The sequence below is a fragment of the Dermacentor andersoni genome, chromosome 3, assembly GCF_023375885.2.
Source record: "Dermacentor andersoni chromosome 3, qqDerAnde1_hic_scaffold, whole genome shotgun sequence".
In the NCBI taxonomy this organism is placed as follows: domain Eukaryota; kingdom Metazoa; phylum Arthropoda; class Arachnida; order Ixodida; family Ixodidae; genus Dermacentor; species Dermacentor andersoni.
Genome location: NC_092816.1, coordinates 29997036 through 30011617, shown reverse-complemented (window position 1 = coordinate 30011617; position 14582 = coordinate 29997036). Strand labels below are relative to the sequence as shown.

General features: G+C 46.2%; 1 protein-coding gene across 2 annotated transcripts in view; it reads left to right on the top strand.

Moving 5' to 3' along the window:
* The first annotated feature begins 4733 nt into the window (after positions 1 to 4733).
* The window catches only part of LOC126518130 (uncharacterized), a 35867-nt gene continuing 26018 nt past the window's right edge, over positions 4734 to 14582 (top strand). For both annotated transcript variants that reach the window (XM_055065089.2, XM_050167983.3), the window contains exon 1: positions 4734 to 5174. The gene's annotated coding sequence lies outside the window, so the exon portion shown is untranslated. The remainder of the gene's footprint in view (positions 5175 to 14582) is intronic.

The window sequence follows — 14582 nt, the reverse complement described above, 5'->3', positions numbered from 1 at the left end:
ACGTTAATCCAAAGCCTTAATTTCCACTACGTCTCTCTAGCCCGTGCGTCACTTTGGAACGTTAAACTCAAGAATTTTATTCACGTGGCGCTCGAATTTAAAGGCCACGAACCTGTACTGTGTGTGCGCCCACGAACCTGTACTGTGTGAATCTAACTTTCATCTCATCTAATAATTACAGCGAACACGTAAAGATAATCTTGCGCAGTTAAGGAAAACAAAAGAAAGACTAGCTGACATGAGCCGCGCTGCCAGCGATTAGACAAAGGCGCAGCCAAGAAAGAAAAAAAAAATAAGCAAATGAAATCAGGCATGCAAGCGGTTGAGTTACGACTGTACACAAGTGTGTAACGACGCAGACTAAAACAAATCAGGGCGCCATCCCTCCATCGTTCCAACTACGTTTCTGCCCAGCCGAGCGTTCATGCATAAAGACTGATCTCATTTTTCCTCCCTCCTTTCGTTCTGGCTTGTCTAACAACAAAAACGTTCCCTACCCTTAAAGCGACAGATCTGTCGGTCGATTAGGACGGCGCGCGACACACGCGACTGCCCTCCCTGCTCGCACTGGACGTGTCACGGCAACCGAGGCTGCCGTCAGACCCACGTCCTTGGATCGACACGTCCAGACCGCCGCCAGGGCATCAAGCGCGGTCACTGCAGACAGCGTAGCGGATTCCAGCGACTTCGCAAGACCCTGCATAACATCGTCCAACGCTAACGGTTTCCCACCGCTTCAAGCAATGAAGTCCATTTCCACCGAAGTAGACGTACAAGCCGGCTCAGAGTTTTCCAAGCCGTATACATACAGGGTGTTTCACTTAACTTGAGCCAAACGTTAAACAAATGCAAATGCAACGTAGCTGGACAGAACCAAGCTAATTTTGTTTGCCGTCACTTGTAGATACCCAAATTATTTTTTGCATTCCGCATAATTAGATAATTAATATTAGTTAATCAACTTCCCAATCATTGTAATAAAATGAAAAGTGTCAATGAGAAAATTGTAGAGAAACATAAGGGAACTCCCGATATAGCTTTCTGTTGCTCAATACGCGCTACACGAAAGCGTTTTTCCGAGCGTGAAAGAAGCCCGCGAATACTCGCAATGTGCCCTCGAGCGGCCAGTCGCGCGGCACTGTGGCCGAAACCACCACTACTACCGCAAGCCGAGAGCCCGAGACGCAATTGGTATACTTTGGCTGGCGGCGTTGTTCGAGGTCGGGCCGGCTGGGCAGGTATAACGCTGCGTTTCGTCGTTCGTCATTACCGAGAAGCGTTCCCACCGCAGGTCGTCCTTTTATTCGTCGCTTCGTGCGGATCGTCGCTGTATCACCGCGCGGCGGCCGGTTTGCCATGCGACGTACGTACTTACACGCAGGCTCGGACTTTCCGCCTCGACGCTTCTCGCTCGCAGAGGAAATTTGGTTGCGAAACACGTCCTACATAAACGCTCCACGGGGGCGCCCGTACGCGTACAACGTATGGCGTGACCAGCTTCAGTGCATTGTCAAGATGAAAGCGGCGTGCGCGTTCCGCTCGCCGGGACGTTGGTCTATAGGAGGATGTGTCCTTGGTTATGTCAGAAGCTGCAGAACTATAGGCGACGCCATATGGTAGCAAACCACTGGGCTCCGGTATGTCGTGAATGTTGCGCAGCCTGACTTGACCTAGCCTAACCTGAGTTGACGTAGCGTATAGTGTAGAGAAGATGTCGATCACTGTTTTTGCGCACCAAGATGAGGAACAAGATGTTTCGTTGATACTCACCTTCGGGGGGTTATGTATGATAAAAAATTCTCAAGTCCGTTGCGCGTGCTTGTGTTGGAGGAGGAACTGCACGTGTTTAAGTGAAATAATCGCGGCGAGATAGATTTTTTTTTTTTCGGCAAGGTATTAGAACTCGCGCAGCGGGTTACGGTTCCAAGGAAATTCGTTCACAATAATAAGCTATGTTGTTTGGCAGCGCTTTGCCGTTTTATTGACAAAGTTACAAAATGTAATTGCAAGTAATCATTTATCCCAATGCTTGTGTTAAATTTCACTTCTCAAATTTTTATTTGTCATGTACGCGGCCACCATCTATGAAAGCATATGGCGATCCGAGGTCTGTATCAGATGGCCTTACTGAAACAGATGAGGGACGGGCTAGACTTTCATAAGCCAAGTTAATTTCCCTTCTTTCTAGCCGAACTCGCGTTCTACTTATCCAGTCCCTGGTTTGGAACATATGTGGAGATAATTATTTCACGAAACCTCTTATTTATGTCGAAATCCAAACAAGTCAGTGGTTCACAGCATAACGAAGACTTGAAAGGGATCCACAGTGATCGAACAAATGAGGGCGCTTGAACCAACGTTTCGACAAGGGCGGCACGACAGGGCTCTTCCTCATATCAGCGACATCAGGGCAACAACCTCGTTGTTGCCCTGGTGCAGACAAGTCTTCTTGTGTTTGTATCCCCTTGTATTCGTTATTTCCCTGGCGCAATTTCTTACACAACAACGACATATTTGTCGTCACAAACACTTTTGTCTCTTCTTCGACCATTGCAGATTACCTATGTTGAGACACTCTTCATGGCAGTGAGCAAACCCTGATTTGATCGCCATCGCTCTGCTATCGGTAGTGCTCGTGTCCAATTGCATTTCGCCTAATGTCAACAAGGCGATATATAAGTGGGATAGAAGTTCAATGTTCTGAAGTTTTGCCTACTATTCTGAACATAGCTGATTCCTGGCTCTGAAATAGAGACAATGATTCTTGCGTAAAGGTTAGAGAGCTGCGATTGTGTTACAGCATCACTTCGGAACTATGTTGCTTTTGGAGAAGAGTTTGTCGGACGTAAATCGAATTCAACCCAATTTATATCAGCACTTTGTAGTCGTCGACCCGACTTGTGCAAGACCGGCTTGAGGTACGAAAAGGAGGAAAAGAGAATTTCGGCGGAAAACGAAAGGCCTAATTATATCCGCCAATTTCACCAACTGTCAACATTTCTCTATGGCCACATTAGCCGAGCCCCGACCATTTCTCCCTGCTACTCTGTCAATTTTCCAACTATTACGAAGAAATCTAGCCTATGGCTAAGCGCCTCCTCCTTATCTCATTACGCGTTGCTATACAGAAGCCGTGTAGGGTAGCCAACCGGACGTTCGTCTGGTTAACCTCGTTGCTTTCCCATGTTTTCTCTCTCCCTGTCGCTATGCGGAAGCAAATATCAGTGAACGGCACCTGTATGCTTTGACGTGGCTTTAGAAGGTTTTATATAATGTGCGCATTGTACATTTCAAAGTTAACTAACCTTTCTTTACAGATGGGGGTTGAACCACGTAAAGTGCCACGCGCAGCATAGCCAACGTTCCGGTAGGTGGAACGATCCTTGTCAAGTCTGTCCTTGACATCCTTGACATGTTAGTTATGTGTCGTTAACGCAATCTCGTCACGTTGGGGATGACGGATGCGGAGGAGGTAAATTGCAAGTGAGGAAAGAAAACGAATGAGGGTGTATTGCGTTTCCAGGAGGGAAATCGATGTCATCGGCATCTACACCTTGTCCTTGAGCAGCCCTGACCAACGCAATTCATTATGACTTCACATTGCTACGCTACACGTTTACCAACCCTGGGTTGCGTAATTCCTAACAAGGTTCACATTCCGAAGCTTGCCGGATTAACCCACCCTGCTTCTTTGAAATCAGTAATACATGCACGTTGCGAAGCATAAAGTTACCTATCCTGCTCTGTTCAATTCACGATGCGTACGCGGCTTTTGAAGAACAGTCTAATCGAACCTGGTTTTTGTAATCCTTTACATGATCGCATCATGAATGCTTAAATTAGATGTCGGCTCTGTGCAGTTCAACAGCGAACGTGTACGTTGTGAAGCACTAATCGAACTAACCGTATTCTCTCTAAGCAGAAATGTCCCCCCTCCTCCTCGCCGCGAGCCCTACCCGCCATTACAAGTCTATAACAAGATTCGCAAATCCCTGCAGCATCGCTTATTATGCTGGTAACTTCTTCGAGGGCATCCTTCGAGATGTCAGCGAGAGAACATCAGCAGGAGCGAGAAAGGAACATTTCGCAGCTCCAGCACTCAAGTAGATTGGAGCAGCGTGGCCTTCATCACGGCCGGGCGCTATAAGTGCGCCCCTCCAACACACCTCCTGAGCTCTAGCTCGTGTTTCAAAACACGAGCGGATGAGTGACTATACTATAGCGTACATGGCTTCATACTGTTTTCTTCATGCCGGGGCTTGGATGGCACGCTTGGCTGGGGTCCTTGGCGCGGCTCGGGACACAACGCTACGCTGGTCAACTCCCCCCTTTTTGTTATTCTCTCCGCAAGAACCCTCCTCTCCAGAGACAACACCCGCTGCCTCCTCCACGCCTCGTGTCCTAGCCGGCGGTTCTCTCTCTCCTTCTCGCCTCTCCCCTACCGCCTTTCGTCCCCATCTTGGTTCTCTTGTGGCGGGTGCGCGCGAGATCGATTCCACTACGCCGTCGTCGACGCCGCCGCTGCCGGGCCGGTTCGGTCGACCCGTCGGCAACGTTGCGCGTGCTGAGGGGGGGGGGGGAGGGAAGAGAATTGAGGCAATCCAGTTGTTCTCCACGCCCCTCCCCCCCAAACACGCACACACATACAGACACACACGCTTCAACCCTCCCGTCTTCTAACCTTCTTTCTATACTACAGCGTAGCGCGCGGCGGTCGCCCTGCTTCACTACAGGCGCGGGTGAGCGCCGACGGCAGCGGGCGCAACTCAACGCGGCGCGCTCGTGCGCGCGTCATAGACGCCCGAGACGTCGGCGCGGCAGCGCGCTGCTAGCGTTTCGCGAGGGTTTCGTCCGCGTGGTTTACGGCGCACTTCTCCTCTCCGGGGCCTGGCCCCGCTCCGGCGCCGGCCGGCGCTTCTCGTGTTTCGGATATACTTGCCGCCGCCTGTGGATATCTTAACAGAGGGGCAGACTCCTTTCGACACGCAAGCAGCACCCGGACCAGGAGGCGCCAGATGAAGACGTCGTGGTGTTTGCGCCGGTGTCGGTGTGGCGTCTTCGGCATTGCGTAGGAAAAAGAAAAAGACAGTGATGGAGATTGGTTTGGAAAATTTTCGGCCTCGGAAAGGGTGGTCTTTTGCCCGTTCCCGGTGCAGTTGCGGTGGCAGGAGGAGGTGAGTTGGACATTCCCAGTGGCGATCGTTGCACGTGCTTTTGGACTGAGGACGGAGAAAGAGGGAGTGAATGAGCGAGCGAGGGAGGATGCTTGTGAGTGAAATTTCGTTAACCTTTCGGCAAGGCTAGGGCTCATACGGCAGCAATTTCTCGGTGCGTAAATTTCGGGCATTCTGATAGTCAAGAGTTCGATGAGAACTCGTCTGGACAGGTAGCACATTGCTGGCGAAACGGGAAATAACTTTGGCTTGGTCACTGATCTGAACTCTTCGTGTTTCTTTTTTTCCTAATACAGTGGACTTGCTTAAGCGGAAATGCCGGACAAACGCAACGATAGTATCAACTTTGGCTGGTGGCCCATAAACAGTGTTAAACTTGTGTTAAACGGAACGCATCTTTATCTGAACTCCCGGGTAAACGGAACATTAACTTAATCTACCACCTAACTCATCGGAGTATGAAACAGGAACATCCCGGCAAACATGTCAAATAGTGATGCTGTAAATGAAAATTAAGTATGTTTCCATCATGAGTATTTCGCTATAGGCAGGTAATGATCCCAGATGAAGAAGAGAGCATGCACTGTGGAGTTGGCACTTTCCTGCAGCCTGGTTGCCACAGTCTGGTTGCCACTACTGTTTCGTTCAGATCGCCAGGAATGAGATGCCTCAGACGATGCCCTTGTTTACTGGCTCTGAGGAGACAGTTGAAAATATTACCGCCTAAGTTGGTGACGAAGGCCTTGACTCTAACGACAAAGACACAGATATTACTTCCAATGCGCGTGGCTGTTTGTAACCGGACAACAAGAAGTGCACTTGAAAGTCTGCAGCGCTATTCTGAACGAAAAGACTGGGCAAAATTGTTGGGAATCCTTGCACGAATGAACACAACCTTGCGCAAGAGAAGCTAGAAAATTAGAAGCAGAAGTCAGCATTTGTTTATCTCCCCGCATAAATATAACTACACTCGGACGCTCCTAAAATAATATGATCGGTGGTGACCTTCAACTAAACGAAACTGGATAATTGAAGTAAATTTTGGTACCACTTCGAGCTCCGTTAAAACGGAGTCTACTGTACATCTTTGCGACTGAAGTGTTTGTATGTTCTTTCTCTCTTTCTGTGTTGCCGTTTGTGCATCGCTATACATTTGGTGATGATTGTCAAACCGCTAGGACACTTCTACAATAACGACGGTAATCCTCGTCTGCAAGCTATGATGAAGTGTGTTTATTTTCTTGCAAAACGATGCTTATGTTCCCTCGCCAAAAAAGCGCAATCTTTGCTTATTTGATAACTAGCCGAGATCAATTATATAGAAGGCTCTTTATTATATTATAGCGACGAACGAACGGATTTTGTAATCATGCCAGCTTTGCGTGCCAGCTGGTTTAGGATCGAAACTCATAAATTAATGTCAAACGCGGCGAAAGGCGCAATTTATCCGTAACTTTGGTGAAGGATTGACGAGAGAGTCACAAACAGGTCGTCGTCAAATTATGTGAGCGCCTTATACTGTACGTGCTATATAGAAACGAAAAAAGAAAAACAACATAACTGACCGTTGCGTGACGTAGTATGTGGGAGTGGATACTTGGGGTAATAGTCGCACAGAGATGTGTTACTTTGGTTACTATTCTTGTCTAGCAGCGATTTGCGCGTGCTTTACCTTGACAGGAACTGCGTTGTGGTAAGGAAGTAAAAAAATTCTTGGCTATAATAACTTTATCCCGCTTCTAGTCAAACACATTATGTTTGCCGGCCGAAAGACCAAATCAGATAATTCTTATTTTGACATTTCGAACGCCGAGTTAACGGTTTCGGCAGAGGCTATACGTACATCTGTCAAATGGAACGAATTAAGTACCTTTGGCCTAAATAACGAGCGTATTTCTTGTTTTCTTTCTTTTTCTTTTTGCACTAATTTCCTTAAGTAGCACTGCAAAAGCTCTTTTTTGTGCCTAAATTATATATCTTTCTTTTCTGTTTGATTGTGGCATTGAAGCAAGTTCCAACCATGACAGAGATTGCGATAGTTTATCAGAAAGGCAGAGAGGTCGGCCTGAGCTTGCATGCTCTCGCCTGCTACTCTGCACAGGGGAAAGAGGAAAGGGGTCAGAAAAGAGTGATGCAAGATGATGATGATGACAGGAAGAAGGGGTGCATATATATACACACTAACACAGTAGTTTCCTCAAAGCCGGACCAGGACACATTTTTTTTTCAATTGCGGGGCTTTCTTTCTGAGAAAACCCGCATGTGTTTCCTTTGTAGCTTCGTGCTACAGGGGAGGTGACGTCAATTTTTCCTTTCAGGAAATAGGTTCCGTAGGCAGTTCTACAGGGTGTCCCAGATAACCTTAGCCAGAGTTTAAAGATATGCGAATGTCACGTAGCTGGACAGAACCAAGATAATGTTGTTTGCCGTCGCTTGGAAATACTCAAATTTTGTTTCCTACTAATTACATAATAAGTCCTAATTAATTAATCAACCTCTCAAATATTATCATTAGGTGAAAAGTGTCAATAAGAAAATTGTAGAGCAACATGAAAAACTCTCGATACAGCTTTCTGTTGCTCAATACATGGCACAAAAAAAGCTTTTTTTTTTTCCGAGCGTGAAAGAAGCCCGCGAATACACGCAATGTGCCTCGAGCGGCCAGTCGCACGTTCGCATATTTTTAAACTCTAGGTAAAGTTAGCTGGGACACCCTGTGTAGTTCTGTACCGCACCGTTAGAGGAGAAGATAAAGGTGCTGCATGATTTCCTGATCATTTCCGCTAATGTAGAACGGTGAACATATGGAATTCATTCGCTACCGAAATAACGCACAGTTTCATTCGACTATAGCAACCAGAGCAACATTATACCCCCTTATTCATCCATCAATCAGGCCGGTGTGTTTTATGCATGTCAAACCATTATAGGTAGGTGGTTGGATGGATAAGTGGATTGGACTATAAAGGACTCGGGGAGCAGTACCTGGTGATGTCAAAGATGCGGCATTAAATACGCATGTCACCGGGATGTCACTCTCAGTATACTACCTCCGAAAGGTGAAGCCTGTAATTTTATGCCTGGGGGCGAGTGTAGCGCACTTTTGCGACCTCGTACCTTCGACCGCAGCACTGTCAGAAACAATACAATGGACATGCTTTTAGTAACGTAAGTATGTAGGCAAGAAAGAAAGTGGACACGCTTTTAGTAACGTAAGTATGTAAGCAAGAAAGAAAGTGGACACGCTTTTAGTAACGTAAGTAAGTAACTAAGAAAGAAAGAAAGAAAGGCGGGAGCGCAATGAGATATGAGCGTTCGTCCCTGACAGAATGTGAAGACGGCATTCGGCTCGATCTTCCGTATATAGGGCACGAGAGTGCTGCTTCGATCATTCTTCCGAAGGCACAAGATTGATGACTACAGACGGTATGGCCGAAGTTTCATGTAGCGAGATGTCTGGGGAGCTGCCGGCACGCGGCACAGTGCTGTGATTTACCTTCTTTCAGCGAGAGCGTGTTCATTGGTTCTGGAAGGTTACAACTTGTAGCATCTAAATTCAGTTTGACACGGCATACATATATGTATAATGTAGTAGCTTGCTGTCTTAGCCAAAAGGCCGGCTGGAGATGCTCGGAGTGTCAACAGTATCTATTACATAGTTATGCTGAAGCTTTCAAGAAAGAAATTGCAAATGAAACTGAAAACTGAAGCGACAAACAAATGAACGACGACTTAATACATACATACATACATACATACATACATACATACATACATACATACATACATACATACATACATACATACATACATACATACATACATACATACATAGCGGAGGGCAAGTGAAATAACAAATGTGCGAACTACAAACAAACACACGAGCAGCTTCGGCTGAAGTACGAAGTAGCGATTTCATTTCGCAACAGGCGGGTAGCAGTCGCCTGGTTTTGTTGCTGCTGCTTTCTTTTCCCACTTTCTTCATTTTCGCTTCGAGTGTCGAGAAGCGCTGATGAATCAGTGTACCTCGTCGCTGTTTTGTCTTCGCATTCCCCTTTATGCTTTCTGCTGCTGCTTTCATCTCCTTGTTCTTAGTTGACTAAATATAGTCTGTCCTTGAGACCAAGTGAGAAACCTTATCAGCCACATTTTTAATTTCTATCGGTGAGCTCATTCGTAATGATCGGTAAATTTGACGAGACACCATGCAACCATTTTTGCTTTGTATGTGACATAGAAAGAGGTCCTGTACAATAATCAGCGCTAGCTACATCGAAGGCATGGCCATCAAAGACATTTGGAACGTGGTATGCGGGATTGAATTTCCGCGATTGTCGTGACGATTTCTATATCTGATACATTTTGAAAGTGTGCGTCACATGGCGATGTGAGTTCCGTCCCGGCCAACTCAAGCCACCGTAAAATTTGCGGAAGTGTTTCTCACGGCTGCTTTGTAAATCGAAAGCAGGTTGACACTGCGCAATCTTCAAGATCGTTTTGAAGCAAGATTGTCAAGCACTAACGCCCCCCGTTGTTTGTTAAGACCAGTCAGATAAAAACGCAACAAATTCCACGCAACCTTTATTTCTTGGCAAATTAAGCAAACAAAAAATATTTAGGTAATGAAGAGAAATAAAATAAAATAAATAAAAAATAAAACGGAAGTAAATCTCGGTGATCCGGTGATTGAGCTCATCGGTGACCGAGTGGCTTGACTTTCAGCTTGAAATTGGTATTGTTGCGGGACAAAAACTGAGAACAATGAAATAACTATAGCAAGCAATCTTTTGCGTTTGCTCGCGTCACAGACGAACTTGTAGGTCGCAATCGATTCTTCCAATTTTTAATAGTCAACGACGGGGACTATCTATTCGTGTGAAATATGTCCTGAAGTCCCCTTTAAGTACACGTGGCAGGTCCATCGAGCTTCAAGATGCACTTGGGCCTTGGCATTGATTTGCAATCTACGACTATGTCTTTAGTTTTCCTGTCGGATACTTGCACACACTGATTATTCGCCACTGAGCATGCATGCGTATGTCGTGCGTGCGTTTTGTGAATGAATTCACGTATCACCATTGCCATCTGGTGGAGATGTTCACGTCCAAGTGAACATCTCCAGTTAAAGAACGTATCTCTTTCTCTTCTTGCGCAAGCGTTCTAACCCCGCTGCTGCGCTGAAGAAGCTCACGGATTAAGCCCCTCTTACGTGCGAACGAGCTCGTACCTTCTTTGAGGTTAATGAGCTTTTTTTTTTTTTTTTCACCAGAGTCGGCAGCCCTGTCAGTGGTCGTCGAAAGGAACAAGTGAGCGAGAAAGCAGCTGCTGCAAGCAAGAACAGCTGCGAAAATCACGCACATCGTATATAAGCACTTTATAGAGCTCACTGTACACTTCACTATAGTGTCACTCACTGTCCCTCGAGCTGGATACGCCGTGAAGGGTGCGCGTGGAAGCCACGCGGAACGCAGTCTGTGCGAATCTTTCATTATGACCATTGCCATGCCGAGGTCTCACGTGGTACTATATGTCGTCTTTCTAGCTGTTGCAGATACGTCACTCAGGCCGACTACTCCACATTGTGAAGTAAGGATTATTAGCTCCTTCTCTTTAAAAGTTGATCCCGCGTGCATACTCCGCGTCGTGTGCCTGTGGAGCGAGGAACGAATACATGCTCAGCGAAGGCAACAGCTGCGATTCAAATATCAGTACCCTAGGCGATCGTCTATTGCAACTTGGAACGATTTTTGTACCCTGACCAGGTAATGGTCTTGAAAGGACAGCTATCACTGCTGTGAAATATATTTTTTTTTCTTTTTGAGTATGGACGTGGGGGTGCTCGAAATACTAAGGGCGGTTTTATGCAGTGACTCGCTTTCGTTGTTGATGCTTCGTCTTTTCTTTCTTTTTCTTTTTTCCCCTCTCGCATGTGTAAGTGTCCTTCTTATCATAATGTATTTCTTCATTGTCAAAGCAAACTTATTTTTTGCATAAAAGGGAGGGACGGAGCAACAGGAGGCGAGCTGCTTACAACCTCTCCAGTTAGGGGCCATTTAACCCTATGGATACACTTAACTATTGCACAACAGCTCAAGAACACAGGATAGAACAACGCTGTTGTTCAGTGTTCGCACTGTTTCTTCGTCGTGATAAGTTAGCAACTAGTTCACATGTGCGCATTAAACGAAATGTACGTTTTTCTCGCATTATACTTCCCGTCTATCTCTCTCAAACAACACGCGGGTTAATCACAATGCTACTGCACGAAGGGACACCTTTATTTGACGTTCAGTGTATTCAAGGGGCTGTCTTTTTCTTTGGCAGCTGCTGTACAGTAACGCTTGGCATTGACAAATACCGCAAAATAATGCCATTTTGTTAGCTTCAAATACATGTGCCTGTTGTCCTTCACCAGGCTGAGCTCGAGTAAAGCTTTCTAGCAGTTTCGCTCCTCACCTGAGACCGTGAGACGTGGTCGCGCAAGGAAGATCTTCGCAAAAGTGGTCTTTGCATCCCAAAAAATAGCCGACTCGTTCTGATTTATTTATTTGCTAACTGATTGATAGATTAATTGATTGGTTGATTGATGGATCGATAGATTGATTGAGTTTAGGCACTCTAAGCGATGCAGCTACGGCTACGATATATACAGGCCAAAGTAGAGGGTGCCCCGGAAAAATTTTGACCAGTTGTGCTTCTTCATCGCGCCCCTAAATCTAAGTTGCACGCGTTTTTTTTTTTTTTGCATTCTGACGCCATCGGAATTCGGCCATCGTGGCCGAGAATCGAGCCTATACGACCTCCTGCTCATGGTGGCGCAGGATAGCGCAGCCTCTGTGAAAGCCACAGCGGCCGGTTGATTCATTCGCGCGCAACCGCCCTCGTATTCATCAACAATAAGCCACCATCAACACAAGAAGGCAATCTTCTTGCTTTCACTGCGTATACGGTTCTCCTTTCACGCACGCAAGCATTAGACGGGGCGGCAGCGGCCTTATATGACGGAGAGGGCGTGGTCTCATCTCCTCCACGCAGTGTCTTATCGACGAAGCACCGGTTTGTGCAAGCCAGGGACGCTTGGGGGGCGCCCCGTACCACGCGCACGTACGTTTGCTGGGTCAGCGATCCACTTTTTCTATAGCGGGGCGGGGATGAGATGGCTGCCGAGTGGGTTCGCATGCTTTCCGCGTCGACGTTTGAGCGGGAAGAATGTTGCTTTTTTATCAGTCTCTTTCTTCGAGCTCCGTAAGCCCTCGACGCTTGAGTGAAACGAAAAAGAGAGGATGTGTGTGCGAAATGCGATATAGTGCCACGATCGAAAGGAGAAAGGCGTGGAAAGTTTTTCTCAGACGAAAACGAGACGTTCGCGGTGGGCGCAGCAAGGGACGCGCTGATTTAAAAAAAGAAAATCTCTTTTCCGCTTGCCAACTTGACACGCGATAGCACTTTTATAAGTCAGCAGAGTGTATGGGCGATTTGCATTCCCCGTGCCCCCGTGGCTTGATGCAGGCTGCGCTGAGAGAAAGCCGGGTGAGGCTCTGCCGACGGTTTAACGCAGACCATAGAAGATTTGAAGACCACTTTCACGCACACACACGCAAAAGAGTGAAAAAGAAATCTGGAAACAATTTTTAACAGTGCGCTCAGTATGGATTACTAGATAGATAGATAGATAGATAGATAGATAGATAGATAGATAGATAGATAGATAGATAGATAGATAGATAGATAGATAGATAGATAGATAGATAGATAGATAGATAGATAGATAGATAGATAGATAGATAGATGAAAGAATGGAAAGTACACCAATTGATGTCTATACACCGTATTGGGGGAGGTAAAAGGGAAGAAAATTTGCCCAGAAAGAAAACGCGGAGGTAAAAAAAAAAAATAGACCGATAACAGAATTAATGCTCAGCGCAAACCCCACGAGATGCCCTACAATGTTCACAAACTTTAAAAAATTATTATATTCTGAGGTTGCCCGTGAAAAAAAAAATCTTACAATCTGACTACGAGGCACGCCGTAGCGGGAGGACTCCGGATTCGTTCTGACCACTCGGGGATCTTTAACGTGCACCCAATGCACGGTACACGAGCGTTATTATGTTTCGCCTTCATCGAAATGCGGCCGCGGCGGCCGGGCATCGAACCCGGGACCTCTTGCGTAGCAGCGTCACGCCAACCAATGAGCCTCCACGGCGGGTAACGTTCACGGCCTGTCGCGCTTTGATACAACGCAGCGGTGCTTTCAAAAAGAGCAGCGAGAGAGACGAACACGAACGAACCTCACTGACAATGTTTATTCAAAGATTGCACATGTCACGGTGTACACACATGTACTCGAACAGAAAGAACAGAATAACGACCCCGGAATTCACGGTTATCAAAACAATGACGAGACGATTTTTGTATGAAGTGTCGAAAAAAAGAATTTTCTGTGCGTGATAACTAGAGACCGCCTGCTCTGACGCACCGGTAACCGAAATGAATAACTGCTGCTTCGATGGCGTCCAAAGTGCGCTTGTCGCCTTTGTGCTTTATAATGGCGTAATTATCTAAGCTTGCCGAATGCCAGAGCTTTAGACTAAGATGAGTTAGGCCAACATCGACTAAGTATACCTCGGTTGCGCAGAAAATAATTAGATTCTGAAACTGAGCGTGACGGTTTTAAGTACAGGTAACGACGAAATCACTTTACACCTGTGAAAGCTGTACGCGATACAGCGCCTATCGTGCATGTGACAGTATGCTCATTAAAAAAATATACGGTGTTGTGCAGTGAGAGGCAAATCGTGCTTAAGCGACTTCCAGCATAACGCCATAGTATAGTTAATAAGAAAGCAGTCAGGCAAAGAATACGCAACAACTTTAAGAGAAAGATACAAAATAGGAGACTAAAGGGAGAGAGGATACCTTGATTACCGGCCCGTTTGGATATACTCTGTAATAGGGGAGGGGGAAAGGGTAGAAAAGATGAGAAAAAACACGGAGAAGACCTGTCCGCTCAAATCAACAAGGCTACAACATTCCCATTGCATCATGCAGAAAGCTGGGCTATAGTTGAAAAAAACAGACATCTGAGACATTTCCAGCACTTCTGAAGAAAGAAGAAAGTAGAAAGAAGAGAGTGTTGAGGAATGCTGCAGAACACTGTAGTTTTCAGTGTACATTGAAATAAAATCTAGTTGAAGACCAAAGTCTTCCCTGTTCTGTGCTCTTTCCTGTGTTCTTCTATGGCGTTTATTCAGTTTTTTTTTTTTTGCATCGCATTAAGCACTACAAGTGTGTAATATGGGTATTTCCAGTATATGACACATATCGTTGCCGTCAGGCGGTTGGCTTAGATCTCTTGTCTATAAGTCCTTCAGGCGCCGATTGACTCTCGCCATTGAAAATTTTGTT